Raw genomic sequence first — 17,069 nt, 5'->3', positions numbered from 1 at the left:
AGCGTACGCAGCCATCCTATCAGGAGAAAAAAAACTGACCTTAGATCAGTCTGGTGAAACTTCATCCAACTGCATGTAATTAATATCCTTTCTATGTTGTCTCCTATTTTGTCGGAAATTACCTTAGATCAGTGTCTTGGGGTTATCTCTATCCAACTCCACGTAGGATATTACAATTATTTCTCTCTCTTATCTGGCCAGGTGTGTTAGCCTGACTGGAAAGCCTGATGGAGACCCTGCTAGTTTACCTCATGGTCCTTGGCATGGCTGTAAAGGCCCACAAGGTCCAGCTGTGCCCAAAACGCTGTGTCTGCCAGATGCTCAACCCCAACTTGGCAACCCTCTGCGACAAGAAGGGCCTCCTCTTCGTCCCGCCAAACATCGACCGGCACACCGTCGAGATGCGTCTGGGCGACAACTTCGTCACGAGCATCAAACAGCGGGACTTTGCCAACATGACCAAGCTTCAGGACCTGACGTTGTCTCGGAACACCATCGGTTCCATCTCGCCTCACGCCTTTAAAGATCTGGAGAACCTCAGGGCCTTGCACTTGGACAGCAACCGTCTGACGAGGCTCACCAACGACACCTTCAGTGGGATGTCCAAACTTCACCATCTCATTCTTAACAACAACCAACTTATTCATATCCACATTGGGGCCTTCAATGATCTCACGGCTCTAGAGGAGTTAGATCTGTCCTACAACAACTTGGAAAGCACCCCTGGGTGGCCATCCAGAGAATGACCAGCCTCCACACCCTGGGCTTGGACCACAACATGCTTAGCTACATCCCTATAGGAACCTTCTCAGGCCTGCAGAAGCTCAAACGGCTTGATGTCACCTCCAACAAGCTCCAGAAGCTTCCGCCAGACCCTGTGTTCCAGCGGGCTGGGGTTCTGGCCACGTCAGGAAGCATGGGTCCGTCGTCATTCGCGTTGAGTTTTGGGGGGAACCCACTGAGGTGTAACTGTGAGCTGCTGTGGCTGAGGAGGCTGAGGCGGGAGGATGATCTGGAGACGTGTGCGGCTCCGCAGCACCTGGCTGGACGGTACTTCTGGACCGTGTCTGAAGAAGAGTTCCTCTGTGAGCCGCCTCTCATCACCAGACACTCCCAGGTAAGGCTGAGATGATAATAAGATCATTTGTCAATAGGATTGCAATAATCCACTGATAACAGAAGCATTATAACTGTTTTTTATTATTTATGCTATTTGACACTGACAAAAAAGTAACTATCCTGTATATCACTGAACACACTTTTTTAATATGATAATTAATGACATTTTGATCATCCCTTTCCAGAATAAACACATTTATTGCAATAATTGTCAAGCATCGTTTATCATGCTACTGCTAACCACGATAACTGTTTTAATCATGATAATTCAATACCTATCACGGTAATATCGCTAACCCTACCACCATCTAACTGTCTCCAGGAGCTGCGAGCGCTGGAGGGTCAGAGTGTAGCTCTGCGCTGTAAGGCCAGGGGCGACCCAGACCCCATCATCCACTGGATTGCGCCAGACGGTCGGCTCATGTCCAATTCCTCCCGGGCCCTGGTGCACAGTGACGGGACTCTGGACATCCTCATCACCACTGTGAAGGACTCAGGTGGGTGTCATTGAAACGTCTGTTGTGGTCGACCTTGTTGAGTGTTTCTGTTTGTATGCTCTGGTTTTTCAGTATGAAAATGATCCTACGATGACCTCTGCTCTCCCGCTACATTTAGTTCTCCCTTTTGTTTTAAAGGAAACAGGAGAGCTAATAAATGTTCATAGAGTTGTGAATGTTAATGAAGTTTCAACATTGAAAAACAATTATCCATACACCCATCCGCCAATATTTCACCCATTACCAGGCAAATCATTTATTTATATATTTACAGCAATGCTGGCCTATAGAGTCCATTGGGAAACCCAAATACTGAACCGTCCAATGATGGGATTTATAAATAATTGATCTAGGCTCTCGAAAAGGACTGATCTCTATAATATATAAACTACTTTTTAAAATCTGAACAACCTTTTAACTTGAGCAGAATATGGAAAAAAATATGACCGTGGCATCCTGTAACCCGAACCATAAACATATACATTTTAAGTTTGTTTACAGTCTGTATGAAACACCAACTGTTCACTGTGTCCCCTAAATCAGGTCGGAACATTCCTCCGTATGATGTGGGAGTGCCCTGCAGTTAAATGCTTCTGGGGCAAAGTCACAAAATTCATTATGAATTATATGTATGTAAATATTCTATGCTTTGCGTCTGTTATGGTACATAACTATGATAGCTCCTTGAATCTCTCAATCAATCAAAGACGATTACTGCTACTGCCGCTACTGCTGCTGCAAAAAAAAAAAAGATGTTGGCTCTTAGATTGCAATCACCTCACTCTCTTCCAATTCATAAGTGAATACAGTTACTATTAGAAGCTATAACATTAGAATTATCGACAGCGAGAATAAATGGTGCTAGTCAAGCAACAATTGAGCCCTGGACAAATATCCTTGACTCTGTAAAGAATAATCTTGGCTTAAGCCCAACACATCTCGCTCTTGCTCTCTCTCTATATATATATATATATATATACACTGTATATATACACCGACTCATTCAAGGGTTCATATTTATTTTTACTATTTTCATCGTAGAATAATACTGAATATATCAAAACAATGAAATAACACATGGAATCATGTAGTAACCAAAAAAGGGATAAACATCCAAATATATTTTATATTTAAGATTATTCTTTGATGACAGCGTTGCACACTCTTGGCAATCTCTCAAGTTGGCATTCTCTCGAGTTCCCACATATGCTGAGCACTTGTTGGCTGCTTTTCCTTCACATGGTTTATTTGGGAGTGGGGGTAGGGGGTGGGGCGGGTTGGATCGAGACATGTTGGCTGGGTGGGATTGGGGGAATGGGATGGGAGCTTGGGCTGGAGGCCTACTTATTTTTTTGTTTTGCTTTTTCTGTTTATACTGAATTTATTATCACTTAAACGCTGTAAATCAAATCAAATTGTATTTGTCACACACACGTGTTTAGCAGATGTTATTGCGACTGTAGCGAAATGCGTGTTTTTCTAGCTCCAACAGTGCAGTAATATATAACAAGTAATATCTAACAATACACACAATCTAAAGTAAAGGAATGGAATTAAGAATATATAAATATTTGGACGAGCAATGTCAGAGCTGCATAGACTAAGATACAGTAGAATAGGACAGAATACACAGTTGAAGTTGGAAGTTTACATAAATCTTGGCCAAATACATTTAAACTCAGTTTTTCACAATACCTGACATTTAATCCAAGTAAAAATCCCCTGTTTTAGGACAGTTAGGATCACCACTTAATTTTAAGAATGTGAAATGTCAGAATAATAGTAGAGAGAATGATTTATTTCAGCTTTTATTTCTTTCATTACATTCCCAGTGGGTCAGAAGTTTACATACAGTTTACATGCATTCAATTAGTATTTGGTAGCATTGCCTATAAATTGTTTAACTTGGGTCAAACGTTTCAAGTAGCCTTCCACAAGCTTCCCACAATAAGTTGGGTGAATTTTGGCCCATTCCTCCTGACAGAGCTGGTGTAACTGAGTCATGTTTGTTGGCCTCCTTGCTCTCACATGCTTTTTCAGTTCTGCCCACAAATGTTCTATAGGATTAAGGTCAGGGCTTTGTGATGGCCACACCAATACCTTGACTTTGCTGTCCTTAAGCCATTTTGCCACAACTTTGGAAGTATGCTTGGGGTCATTGTGCATTTGGAAGACCCTTTGCGACCAAGCTTCAACTTCCTGACTCATGTCTTGAGATGTTGCTTCAATATATCCACATAATTGTCCTCCTCATGATGCCATCTATTTTGTGAATTGCACCAGTCCCTCCTGCAGCAAAGCACCCCCACAACATGATGCTGCCACCCTCGTGCTTCACGGGATGGTGTTCTTCGGCTTGCAAGCCTCCCCCTTTTCCTTCAAACATATTGAGGGTCATTATGGCCAAACAGTTATATTTTTGTTTCATCAGACCAGAAGACATTTCTCCAAAAAGTTGCTTTTTTTATGGTGGTTTTGGCTTCTTCCTTCTTTCTTGGCTTCTTCCTTGCTGAGCGGCCTTTCAGGTTATGTCGATATAGGACTTGTTTTACTGTGGATACAGATAATTTTGTACCCGTTTCCTCCAGCATCTTTACAAGGTCCTTTGCTGTTGTTCTGGGATCGATTTGCACTTTTCGCACCAAGGTACGTTCATCTGTAGGAGACAGAACTTGTCTCCTTCCTGAGCGGTATGACAGCTGCATGGTTCCATGGTGTTTATACTTGCGTACTATTGTTTGTACAGATGAACGTGGTACCTTCAGGCGTTTGGAAATTGCTCCCAAGGATGAACCAGACTTGTGGAGGTCTACAATTTTTTTTGAGGTCTTGGCTGATTTCTTTTGATTTTCCCATGATGTCAAGCAAAGAGGCACTGAGTTTGAAGGTAGGCCTTGAAATACATCCACAGGTACACTTCCAATTGACTCAAATGATGTCAATTAGCCTATCAGAAGCTTCTTAAGCCATGACATCATTTTCTGGAATTTTCCAAGCTGTTTAAAGGCACAGCCAACCTCGTGTATGTAAACTTCTGACCCACTGGAATTGTGATACAGTGAGTTATAATTTATATAACCTGTCTGTAAACAATTGTTGTAAAAATGACTTGTGTCATGCACAAAGTAGATGTCCTAACTGACTTGCCAGAACTATAGTTTGTTAACAAGACATTTGTGGAGTGGTTGAAAAACTAGTTTTAATGACCCCAACCTAAGTGTATGTAAACTTCCGACTTCAACTGTATATATGAGATGAGTATTATGTAAAAATATGTAAACATGTAAACATGATGTTTTTCTTACTGGGTTTATTTCTTCTTTTGTGCAGCAGCCTACTGGTACATGTTTTAATAAACATATCACTTAACATGTGAAATGTACCTTCAACCCCCCTAACAAAAAAATACAAATTTGTTTAAAAAAAAAAAAATCTCAATCGCTCCATCAGGCTCCTTCACCTGTGTCGCCTCCAACCCGGCCGGGGAGGCTCAACAAACTGTGGACCTGGTGATCGTCAAACTCCCACACATCACCAACAGTACTGTGAAGAAGGAACCGAACCCAGGTTCTTCTGATATCGCCACGGTAATGAAGACGGGTGGTGGTGGGGAGGGCGGCGGCATGGTGCCACTGGGAAACACGAAGACAAGCCAGGAGAAGAAGGTGGTGATCACTGAGGCAACGTCTACCTCCGTCCTGGTCAGGTTCAACTTCCAGAGGAGTATACCAGGCATCCGAATGTTCCAGATCCAATACAACGGAACCTACGATGACTCTCTGGTTTACAGGTGAGCCTTGGCTTATATAGGGACTGTTTTTTGATGAGTGATATTGATGCCTCATTTCGACTCTCAGAACCAAATGAGAACAAACAAGAACTAGGCACAATGGTCTGTTGTAGTATTCCTGATGGTGTTGAGGGGTGTTTAAGTTGTTGAAAAATGTATTCAAATGTCAAATGTGCAAAGTTTCATTGTTTGACGGGCTGATACTCTAACCGCATGAAGTAATTAATTTACTGACATTCTTGTTCAGTGACTTAATTAAAAGGTCACCTTGGTATAGTGTGTTGCAGTACAGATACAGTACAGGGTCATTCCAGCAATTAGGTGCCTTTTGAATAACTTGGAGAAAATGTTTACATTCTGTCATGTTCAACTTAATAAAAAATATGTTTTCCCATCTCAAGAGGTAAAAAAAGAGACTATAGTAAGTGCCTATTAAGTACCAAATAAAGTAACAGTTTAGATGATGAATTTATCTTAAATCCTCCATAAATCTCCTTGTGACAGGGGGAATGGAAGCTTGTTGTGTGTAACAGGGAGTGGCAATTGAATGCAAGCGTCACAAAAAATATGACATTGTTAATTTTCTTTTGCCTGACTATCTATGGGTAACAGGGTTGACGTGTCATGCTTAACTCGCTCCGTTTTCCACCACAAAACACATGAAAGAGGAAAACCAGCTCACCTGCTTTTACACTATGATTTGACTATACGATGTTCAATGTTTCTTTTGAAAAGAATTCAGTTCATGACCTTAAAATGAGTGACAGATTTATAGAATGTTCCATGTAGTCTATATAAAAGGGAATTTCATTTAAAGGGCTTTTAAAATTCTAGATTTGTCCTTTCTTCCTAAAATATCAAAGGAACGCAAAAGGCACTCATTTCGTGGAACGACCCCTACACAAAACATGTTCACTACATGAGCAAATATATGTAGACACCTGCTCGTCGAAAATCTCATTCCAAAATCATGTTGCTCCTAGACATTTCCACTTCACAATAACAGTACTTACAGTTGACCAGGGCAGCTCTAGTAGGACAGACATGTTGGAAAGGTGGCATCCTATGATGGTGCAACGTTGAAAGTCACTGAGCTGTTCAGTAAGGCCATTCTACTGCCACGGTTTGTCTATGGAGATTGCATGGCTGTGATCTCGATTTTATACAACTGTCAGCTGAAATAACCGAATCCACTCATTTGAAGGGGTGACCACATACACTATGAAACAAAGATAAATTACATAATGAATAATAGTAAAAAGCTTTGGAGCTTTGGGAAAAAAGGCCAAATCAGCTCCATCATTAATTCATCACAAAACCACTAATATTGCCAACTACTTTAATGATTTTTTTTCATTGGCAAGATTAGCAATCTTAGGCATGACATTCCAGCAACAAATGCTGACACTACACATCCAAGTATAGCTGACCAAATTATGAAAGACAAGCATTGTAATTTTGAATTCCGTAAAGTGAGAGTGTGGAAGAGGTGAAAAAAATATTGTTGTCTATCAACTATGAAAAGCCACCGGGGTCTGACAACTTGGATGGAAAATTACTGAGGATAATAGCAGACGATATAGCCTCTCCTATTTGCCATATATTCAATTTAAGCCTACTATAAAGTGTGTGCCCCCAGGCCTGGAAGGAAGCAAAAGTAATTTTGCTACCTAAGAATAGTAAAGCCCCCTTTACTGGCTCAAATAGCCGGCCAATCACCCTGTTACCAAAAAAATTGTGTTTGGCCAGATACAATGCTATTTTACAGTAAACAAATTGACAACAGACTTTCAGCACACTTATAGGGAAGGACATTCAACAAGCACAGCACACAAATGATTGGCTGAGAGAAATTTATGATAAAAATATTGTGGGGGCTGACTTGAGGCCAGCTTTTGACATTATTGATCATAGTCTGCTGCTGGAAAAAGGGATGTTATGGCTTACACCCCATGCTATACTCTCGATAAAGAGTTACCTGTCTAACAGAACACAGAGGTTGTTCTTTAACGGAAGCCTTTCCAACATAATCCAGGTAGAATCAGAAATTCCAGGGCAGCTGTCTAGGCCCCTTACTTTTTAAAATCTTTACAAACGACATGTCACTCACTGACTTTGAGTCAAGCCAGTGTGTCTCTGTATGCGGATGACTCAACTAGAGGTCGACCGATTATGATTTTTCAACGCCAATACCGATACATCAGCAGATTTAAAAAAAAAAAAATGTTTATTTGGAATAATGACAATTACAAAAATACTGAATGAACACTTATTTTAACTTAATATAATACGTCAATAAAAATCTATTTAGCCTCAAATAAATAATGAAACATGTTCAATTTGGTTTAAATAATGCAAAAACAAAGTGTTGGAGAAGTAAAAGTGCAATATGTAAAAAAGCTAAAGTTTAAGTACCTCAGAACATGAGAACATATGAAAGTTGGTGGTCCCTTTTAACATGAGACTTCAATATTCCAAGGTGAGAGGTTTTAGGTTGTAGTTAATATAGTATTTATAGGACTATTTCTCTCTATACCATTTGTATTTCATGTACCTTTGATGATTGGATGTTCTTATAGGCACTATAGTATTGCCAGTGTAACAGTATAGTTTCCGTCCCTCTACTCGCCCCTACCTGGGCCGAACCAGGAACACATCGACAACAGCCACACTCGAAGCAGCGTTACCCATCGCTCCACAAAAGCCGCAGCCCTTGCAGAGCAAAGGGAATAACTACTCCAAGTCTCAGAGCGAGGGACGTTTGAAACGCCTTTAGCGCACACCCAGCTAACTAGCTAGCCATTTCACATCGGTTACACCAGCCATTAGGCTGATAGGCTTGAAGTCATAAACAGCGCTGTGCTTGCGAAGAGCTGCTGGCAATACGCATGAAAGTGCTGTTTGAATGAATGCTTACGAGCCTGCTGGTGTCTACCATCGCTCAGTCAGACTGCTCTATCAAATCATAGACTTAATTATAACATAATAACACACAGAAATACGAGCCTTTGGTCATTAATATGGTCGAATCCAGAAACTATCATTTTGAAAACGTTATTATTTCAGTGAAATACGAAACCGTTCTCTATTTTATCTAACGGGTGGCATCCCTAAGTCTAAATATTCTTGTTACATTGCACAACCTTCAATGTTATGTCATAATTACATAAAATTCTGGCAAATTAGTTCGCAATGAGCCAGGCTGCCCAAACTGTTGCATATACCCTGACTCTGCGTGCAATGAACGCAAGAGAAATTACACAATTTCACCTGGTTAATATTGCCTGCTAATCTGGATTTCTTTTAGCTAAATATGCAGGTTTAAAATTATATACTTCTGTGTATTGATTTTAAGAAAGGCATTGGTGTTTATGGTTAGGTACAGTCGTCCAACGATTGTGCTTTTTTCGCAAATGCACTTTTGTTAAATCATCCCCCAGCATTGCATCGATTATATGTAACGCAGGACACACTAGATAAACTAGTAATATCATCAACCATGAGTAGTTATAACTAGTGATTGTGTTTTTTATAAGATGAGTTTAATGCTAGCTAGCAACTTACCTTGGCTTCTACTGCATTCGTGTAACAGGCAGGCTCCTCCTGGAGTGCAATGAGAGGCAGGCGGTTAGAGCGTTGGACTAGTTAACTGTAAGGTTGCAAAATTGGGTCCCCTGAGCTGACAAGGTGAAAATCTGTCGTTCTGCCCCTGAACAAGGCAGTTAACCCATCGTTCCTAGGCCGTCATTGAAAATAAGTGACTGACTTGCCTAGTTAAATAAAGGTATAAAAATAAATACAAATATCGGCGCCCAAAAATACCGATTTCCGATTGTTATGAAAACTTGAAATCGGCCCTAATTAATCGGCCATTCCGATTAATCGGTTGACCTCTAGACTCAACACTATACATCTACGACATTGAGTGAAATGACTACAACACTTAAGAAAGAGCTGCAGTTAGTGTCAGGGTGGGTGGCAAGGAATAAGTCAGTCCTAAATATTTATTAAACTAAAAGCATTGTATTTGGGACAAATCATTCACTAAACCCTAAACCTCAACTCAATTTTGCAATAAATAATGTGGAAATTGAGCAAGTTGAACTGTCATGGTCAAAACATATTGATACAACAGTACCTTAGATGGGGAGAAGTCTGTCCATAATAAAGCAGCCTTCTTAAGGCTTACCTTCTTAACATCACCATCAACAAGACAGGTCCTAGTTCTGTCGCACCTGGCCTACTGTTCAGTCGTGTAGTCAGGTGCCATAAAAAGGGACTTAGGAAAGTTGCAATTGGCTCGGAACAGGGCAGCACAGCTGGCCCTTGGATGTACACAGAGACCTAATATTAATTATATGCATGTTAATCTCTCCTGGCTCAAAGTGGAGGAGAAATTGACTTCATCACTACTTGTATTTAGGAGAGCTATTGACATGTTGAATGCACCAAGCTGTCTGTTTGAACTACTATCACACAGCTCAGACACCCATGCATACCCCAACAGACATGCCACAAGAGGTCTCTTCGCAGTCCCCACATCCAGAACAGACGATGGGAGGTGCACAGTACTAAATAGAGCCATGACTACATGGAACTCTATTCCACATCAAGTAACTGATGCAAGCAGTAAAATTAGCAGTAAAATTAGATTTAAAAAACGGATAAAAATGCACCTTATGGAACAGCGGGCACTGTGAAGCAACACATACACCTGCATACACACACAATAACATACGCACTATACACACACGTACACATGGATTTTGTACTGTAGATGTGTGAAAGTGGTTGAGTATGGGCCTGAGGGCACACAGAGAGTTGTGAAATTTGTGAATGTGTTGTAATGTTTTTAAAATTGTATAAACTGCCTTAATTTTCCTGGACCCCAGGCTAGAGTAGCTGCTGCCTTGGCGGGTCCATAATTGATACAAATACTTTTGTATATATACAGTGGGGCAAAAAAGTATTTAGTCAGCCACCAATTGTGCAAGTTCTCCCACTTAAAAAGACGAGGCCTGTAATTTTAATCATAGGTACAATTCAACAATGACAGACAAAATTAGATTTTTTTTTTTTAAATCACATTGTAGGATTTTTAATGAATTTATTTGCAAATTATGGTGGAAAATAAGTATTTGGTCAATAACAAAAGTTTATCTCAATACTTTGTTATATATCCTTTGTTGGCAATGACAGAGGTCAAACGTTTTCTGTAAGTCTTCACAAGGTTTTCACACACTGTTGCTGGTATTTTGGCCCATTCCTCCATGCAGATCTCCTCTAGAGCAGTGATGTTTTGGGGCTGTTGCTGGGCAACACAGACTTTCAACTCCCTCCAAAGATTTTCTATGGGGTTGAGATCTGGAGACTGGCTAGGCCACTCCAAGACCTTGAAATGCCTCTTACGAAGACACTCCTTCATTGCCCGGGCGGTGTGTTTGGGATCATTGTCATGCTGAAAGACCCAGCCACGTTTCATCTTCAATGCCCATGCTGATGGAAGGAGGTTTTCACTCAAAATCTCATGATACATGGCCCCATTAATTCTTTCCTTTACACGGATCAGTCGTCCTGGTCCCTTTGCAGAAAAACAGCCCCAAAGCATGATGTTTCCACCCCCATGCTTCACAGTAGGTATGGTGTTCTTTGGATGCAACTCAGCATTCTTTGTCCTCCAAACACGACGAGTTGAGTTTTTACCAAAAGTTCTATTTTGGTTTCATCTGGATCATCCAAATGCTCTCTAGAAAACTTCAGACGGGCCTGGACATGTACTGGCTTAAGCAGGGGGACACGTCTGGCACTGCAGGATTTGAGTCCCTGGCGGCGTAGTGTGTTACTGATGGTAGGCTTTGTTACTTTGGTCCCAGCTCTCTGCAGGTCATTCACTAGGTCCCCCGTGTGGTTCTGGGATTTTTGCTCACCGTTCTTGTGATCATTTTGCCCCACGGGGTGAGATCTTGCGTGGAGCCCCAGATCGAGGGAGATATCAGTGGTCTTGTATGTCTTCCATTTCCTAATAATTGCTCCCACAGTTGATTTCTTCAAACCAAGCTGCTTACCTATTGCAGATTCAGTCTTCCCAGCCTGGTGCAGGTCTACAATTTTGTTTCTGGTGTCCTTTGACAGCTCTTTGGTCTTGGCCATAGTGGAGTTTGGAGTGTGACTGTTTGAGGTTGTGGACAGGTGTCTTTTATACTGATAACAAGTTCAAACAGGTGCCATTAATACAGGTAACGAGTGGAGGACAGAGGAGCCTCTTAAAGAAGAAGTTACAGGTGTGTGAGAGCCAGAAATCTTGCTTGTTTGTAGGTGACCAAATACTTGTTTTCCACCATAATTTGCAAATAAATTCATAAAAAATCCTACAATGTGATTTTCTGGATTTTTCCCCCTCATTTTGTCTGTCATAGTTGAAGTGTACCTATGATGAAAATTACAGGCCTCTCTCATCTTTTTAAGTCGGAGAACTTGCACACTTGGTAGTTGACTAAATACTTTTTTGCCCCACTGTAGTATACCTAATCAACAGAATCAAAATGAAATGTCAGCACTGAGCTGTAAGGAGAAGCCGCGATGAAAGAGAAACCAGAATGTTACAAAAAGCTTCTGAAGATCTTTCAGGCCCCTTCTGAGAAATGAGTCTACACAATGTCCTTTCATCCGGCAACTCTTTTCTTTCCATATTTGAAGCTTATCTTCATGATACAATGTGAGGTGACCATTTAGAACACACTTTTATTCAAAGTGACTTACAGTCAACAAATACTGTACATACAGTATATTGATCGTAAGAGATCCATTTGGGAATAAAAAATCCACAGCTCCGGGTCTTTCAAGCACACAGCACCATGATCCAACAACCGAGCCATTGGATCTATTGTGACTTTCTCTTCTGAGAGATGGGTGTGCATACAATCTTTCATCTTTAATGCCTCCGACTTCTCAGTGGGGGTTTTTGTGTCTCGGGGGGTTGGGTAAAAATAAATCATGTGGACAATAAAGTATTCTTTTTCCTCTTTCACCCCTTTCACTGCACATTAGCAATTCTACTTTTTTTTAACCATTGGAACCCCTTTAACCTTGTTACTCGTCCACTCATGACAATGCTGTTTATGACATTCTCTCATCTCTTACCATTTTCAGGCCATAGCCCTGTGCTCTTTGTTATTGCAATATAATGTACAGTATAATTGGTCTACAGTTGGTCTAGTATGCTCTCACCTCTTTCATTCCACGCTATCCATCTCTCTCTCTGTATTTTCAGAATGATCCCTTCGAGCAGTAAGAGTATCCTGGTGAACAACCTGGCGGCCGGTACACAGTATGACCTGTGTGTGCTGGCCATCTACGATGACCTGGTGACCTCCCTGACTGCCACGCGAGTGGTGGGGTGTGTCCGCTTCACCACCGAGCCACAGTACCTCCGCTGCCACTTCATGCAGTCCCAATTCCTGGGAGGGACCATCGTGGTCATCATCGGAGGGATCATCGTGGCGTCCGTCTTAGCTTTCATCATCTTCCTCATCGTGAGGTACCGAGTGTGTAACCAAGGCGATGAGGATAAGGTAGGAGTATTGAGTGGTACTCTTTTCTTTGGGGCTACTGTCTCTGGATTATTTGTATTGTACAGATGTGATGATGAATATTGAGGTCGTTTCTCCCTGGGGATGAATAAAATCTCTCTCAATCTCTTTCATAAGGCTTTGGAGATGGGTGAGATCCCATCTCTGAGCAGTGACGGTCAGCTCCAGGGCTGCGGTGTCCCCAAGGCCATGTCCAAATCTCTGTCCAAGCAGATCCTCCAGCCAGAGAAACCAGAGACGGAAGACAAGGAGTCTCTGAGGGTGGCCCTTCCGCCTCGCAAACCGGTCAAGCAGCAGCAGCAAGCCCCAGCCCCAACCACCACCACATCTACCAAGCCCTCCATCCCCGACTGCACTGTCTCTACTTCCGCAGCCAGCCACTCCTGGCACCCTGCCTCCCCGGTCACCCTGAGGCAAAAACGGGCCGATTTCACTGTCGCCGGAGGTTCGAAACCCGGAGAAACCCGCCGAGCCGAAGGCCAGACGGATGTGGAGTTAGAGAACACAAACCGTAATAACTCGTCGGAAGCCAAAATGGCTGCCGCCTTGGCCGTACCTGTTCCTGCCCGTTCCACAAAATGGACGCCGGTCGCTAGGCGGCCGCGCCCCCCTGGAGCCTCCTCCCACCATTACATGACGGTACCGGCAGGGGGTGTGAGGGTGAACCGGCGGCACTCACTGAACGTGGACTCGTACAAGGAGCGCTGCTATGTCAGCCTGGTACAGCAGCAGCCGAAACCTGGCGCGAGTTTGTGCTCCAAACGCAGTCTGTCCATGAGTGGAGAATTGCCCACGTTGGAGAGTGCAATGGCAAACATACGCAGAGGCAGAGACAAGCTGTCCCGATCTGAGTGGCTTCTTGAAAGCACTCTATGATCTGGATTTTACTGGCTTATAGGCTCTTTGTTTTACTGGATTGGATTTGTGGCCCGTCGTGGAGCATACAATAACTTTATGCCTGGTCTTTTATCGACAAGACCCATAGATTCCTCTTGTATATCTGAAGACAAGGCAGCAAAACAGGGTTTTAAAAATGTTTCACATTTGTTTTTCTACCCAAAAAGCAAATATCCTCTCAAAGTCATCTGTATAATGACTTCGGATATAACTTTGATGAAAGGCACAAAGTAAATGTATAAATCAACTTCATGTACAAAAATGTTGAGTTGTGTAACATATAGGCTAACACGATACACCCGTAAGTGTTCATATAGTACTGAACGCAGTATTCTTGGTGGTCTAGCATCATTTAGAGAGAGGGTGAAAAAGCGATGGATGATCAAGCTCGTTATAACATTGCCTGTTACTTAAAGTGATTACAATAACTGTGTCGACAACGAATGGACATATTTCTTGTCGTCAGTTTTTCGGACAGTTGGTGACATGTCTTAATTAACTTGGCGGCTTGCGTTTGGAGGAATTGTGAATGTGCAGAGATGTAGAACACAAGGTATCCAGGTTGTTTCCCAAATGGCGCCCGATTCTCTATAGTGCTCAACCTTTCGACCAGGGCTCTGGTCGAAAGTAGTGCACTATATAGAGAATAGGGTGCCATTTGGGCCGCACCCCTCAGTCTAGTGACAGAGCTGGATCTTTTCATCAAGCCGCACCAGACACACAGCACAATGCAACGTTCATGGTAACCCGTCGGTGTTGATTGAGCCTAATACTGCCCTCCGGGTTGAATCGATACATTTTTATCGCGTAATTACACCTAAAGACTCACGCTCATAGGATTCCTGTCGCAACTGATACGACAGTCTAAACCAACACAGACAGGATGACTGGCGCGATTCCAATACGCCAACAGGTGGATGGGGCTCGATAAAGGATTGGTGGTCCATTTTCATGTTTTTTTTACTATTATTAAGACATAATTTGTCATGTCAGGCCAAGAACCGTTGTAAATTGACTGGTTGGTAAAGAGAAAACGAAAGCCACAAAACAGTAGGCTATCTGAGAAGTCGGCTCTTGATTTTGCTGTTGTTTCTGTTTGATGTTTACCAGTATAAATAAACCAATGAGAAAAATCTATCTAATGTAGAAAATACCTGTACAGTTATTGCTTGTGACATCCATTTGCCAGGTATCTACTGTAGCTTTCTTAAGCAACACTGAGGACACAGCAGAAGTCATTTCAGTTTCAGCTCTATTTTCCAGGCACCGTCTGACACTAACCCTTCTGAAGTCTGACAACATAACATGCAGAGGGATACCTAGCCCACATTTTGGTAGATAGAATCTATCTCAAACTACCTTCAATCTTGAGTCATGACTGACAAAATAAATATATTTTTCTCTGGCGAGCCAGCCAGGAGAATCATCTCATCTGTAATGATTTTTAAGGTTCATTATAATCTTAAAAGATTTTAAATCCCCCCTCCTTCTCACTGAGAGTAGAAAGAACGGTAAACCTCTGACAGATCTCTGCTCTCAGCTCCTGTGTTTGTTCAAAGGCAACGGGAAGCAAATGATGAAAAGAGGCCATGCTAGTCACCTGGGACTCCCCCTCTCCCTCCCCCTACCCGCCTGCACATCTACACTCCTAGTCAGAGAGAGCCTCGTGAGGAGGATACCAGTCTGGCACTGCCGAGAGAGAGAGAGAGAGAGAGAGAGAGAGAGAGAGAGAGAGAGAGAGAGAGAGAGAGAGAGAGAGAGAGAGAGAGAGAGAGAGAGAGAGAGAGAGAGAGAGAGAGAGAGAGAGAGAGAGAGAGAGAGAGAGAGAGAGAGAGAGAGAGAGAGAGAGAGAGAGAGAGAGAGAGAGAGAGAGAGAGAGAGAGAGAGAGAGAGAGAGAGACGGACGGTCGGTCAGTAGGAATCATGGCACCATAGGCCTTGCAGTCACGGAAACTAATCTGCAATCACAGTAATGTTTCAGATCATGGAGAGTGGGGTCCATTTCACTTCAATCATATGTTCAGTATTTATATCTGCTGTTTGACAGTATGCGCTCTGAATCCACGGTTTTGATGTTGGATAGATGTTCTCATGTGGTCTGACTGACTCCATCGCCGAATTAGAGCTGCACCTTGAGAAGGAGACACACCCCATTACCTTCGCTCTGAAACTCTCTGGTAAAACATAGTTGAGTATTAAACAGTAGGCTTGTTAAGATGTGCTGCACAGACATAAATGAATTAATGTCATCGAAACAGACCGGGTCTTTTAATATTTATTTCTCTCTCATTATGCATGATTATAAACGTGTAGTGGAGGAGCCGGGTCTGGACGTCCACTCAGTCTCTTGAGGGTGCCAGAGGTGTGTGATAATAATACATGAGTTCCTGGGGAGAGAGAGAGAATGAGACAGAGAAAGAAGGAGAGAGAGAGAGAGAGAATGAGAAGAGGGAATAGAGAAAGAGAGAGGAGGAAAGGGAACCGTGACAGGAAGAGGGGAAGAAGAGGGATGTTTGAGAAAGAGGGAGAGTGGGGAGGTAAAGAAAGTGAAGGAGAGGCCAGAAAAAGAAACACAGAGAAAGTGAGAAGGAGAGAAAAGAGCATCTGTGTAAGTCAGCCATGCGGCCTACAGCTTCTCAGGCACTCACTGCACCTCTGCAGGAGTGAGGTGGGTGGGGGGGTCACGGGGGGCTGCTGAGGGGAGAAAGGCTCATAATAATCGACGGAACGGAGCAAATGGAATGGTATCAGATGTGTTTGATGTATTTGATACCATTCTACTAATTCCGCTCCAGTCATTGCCACGAGCCTGTTCTCCCCAATTAAGTTCCCACCAACCTCCTGTGGTGGCAATGGACCAATGCCGAGTGAAGTGTGCCCTGCAGCCAAATACAGAACCACACGTTTCCCCTCACACACTGCGGGGTTCCGGCCCTCCTCCCTTGTTAACCCGCATCTGCCCCTACTCCCTCCTCCTGCACCCTCTGCTCCCCACCATCCTTCCTTGATCCACTACAGGGCTCTTCTTCCTCACTGAACACCGCCCTGTCATCAAATCCTGACCTGCAATGCCCCTTAGACCCAATCGCTGTCCCGCTGAAAGACTCACCCGCCAATCATGACTCACTGGCCCTGCCAGTCTGTCAGAGTCAGTCAAACAGCCAATCACCTCTCAGT

General features: G+C 42.9%; 1 pseudogene; it reads left to right on the top strand.

Annotated features, from left to right (window-relative positions):
• LOC118398409 (leucine-rich repeat and fibronectin type-III domain-containing protein 5-like) overlaps positions 1-15,137 on the top strand; it is a 21,150-nt pseudogene extending 6,013 nt beyond the window's left edge.
• Positions 15,138-17,069: the final 1,932 nt, after the last annotated feature.

The sequence above is a fragment of the Oncorhynchus keta genome, chromosome 19 (assembly GCF_023373465.1).
Source record: "Oncorhynchus keta strain PuntledgeMale-10-30-2019 chromosome 19, Oket_V2, whole genome shotgun sequence".
In the NCBI taxonomy this organism is placed as follows: domain Eukaryota; kingdom Metazoa; phylum Chordata; class Actinopteri; order Salmoniformes; family Salmonidae; genus Oncorhynchus; species Oncorhynchus keta.
The sequence above is the reverse complement of the archived record's forward strand: the minus strand, read 5'-3'. Positions and strand labels throughout refer to the sequence as shown.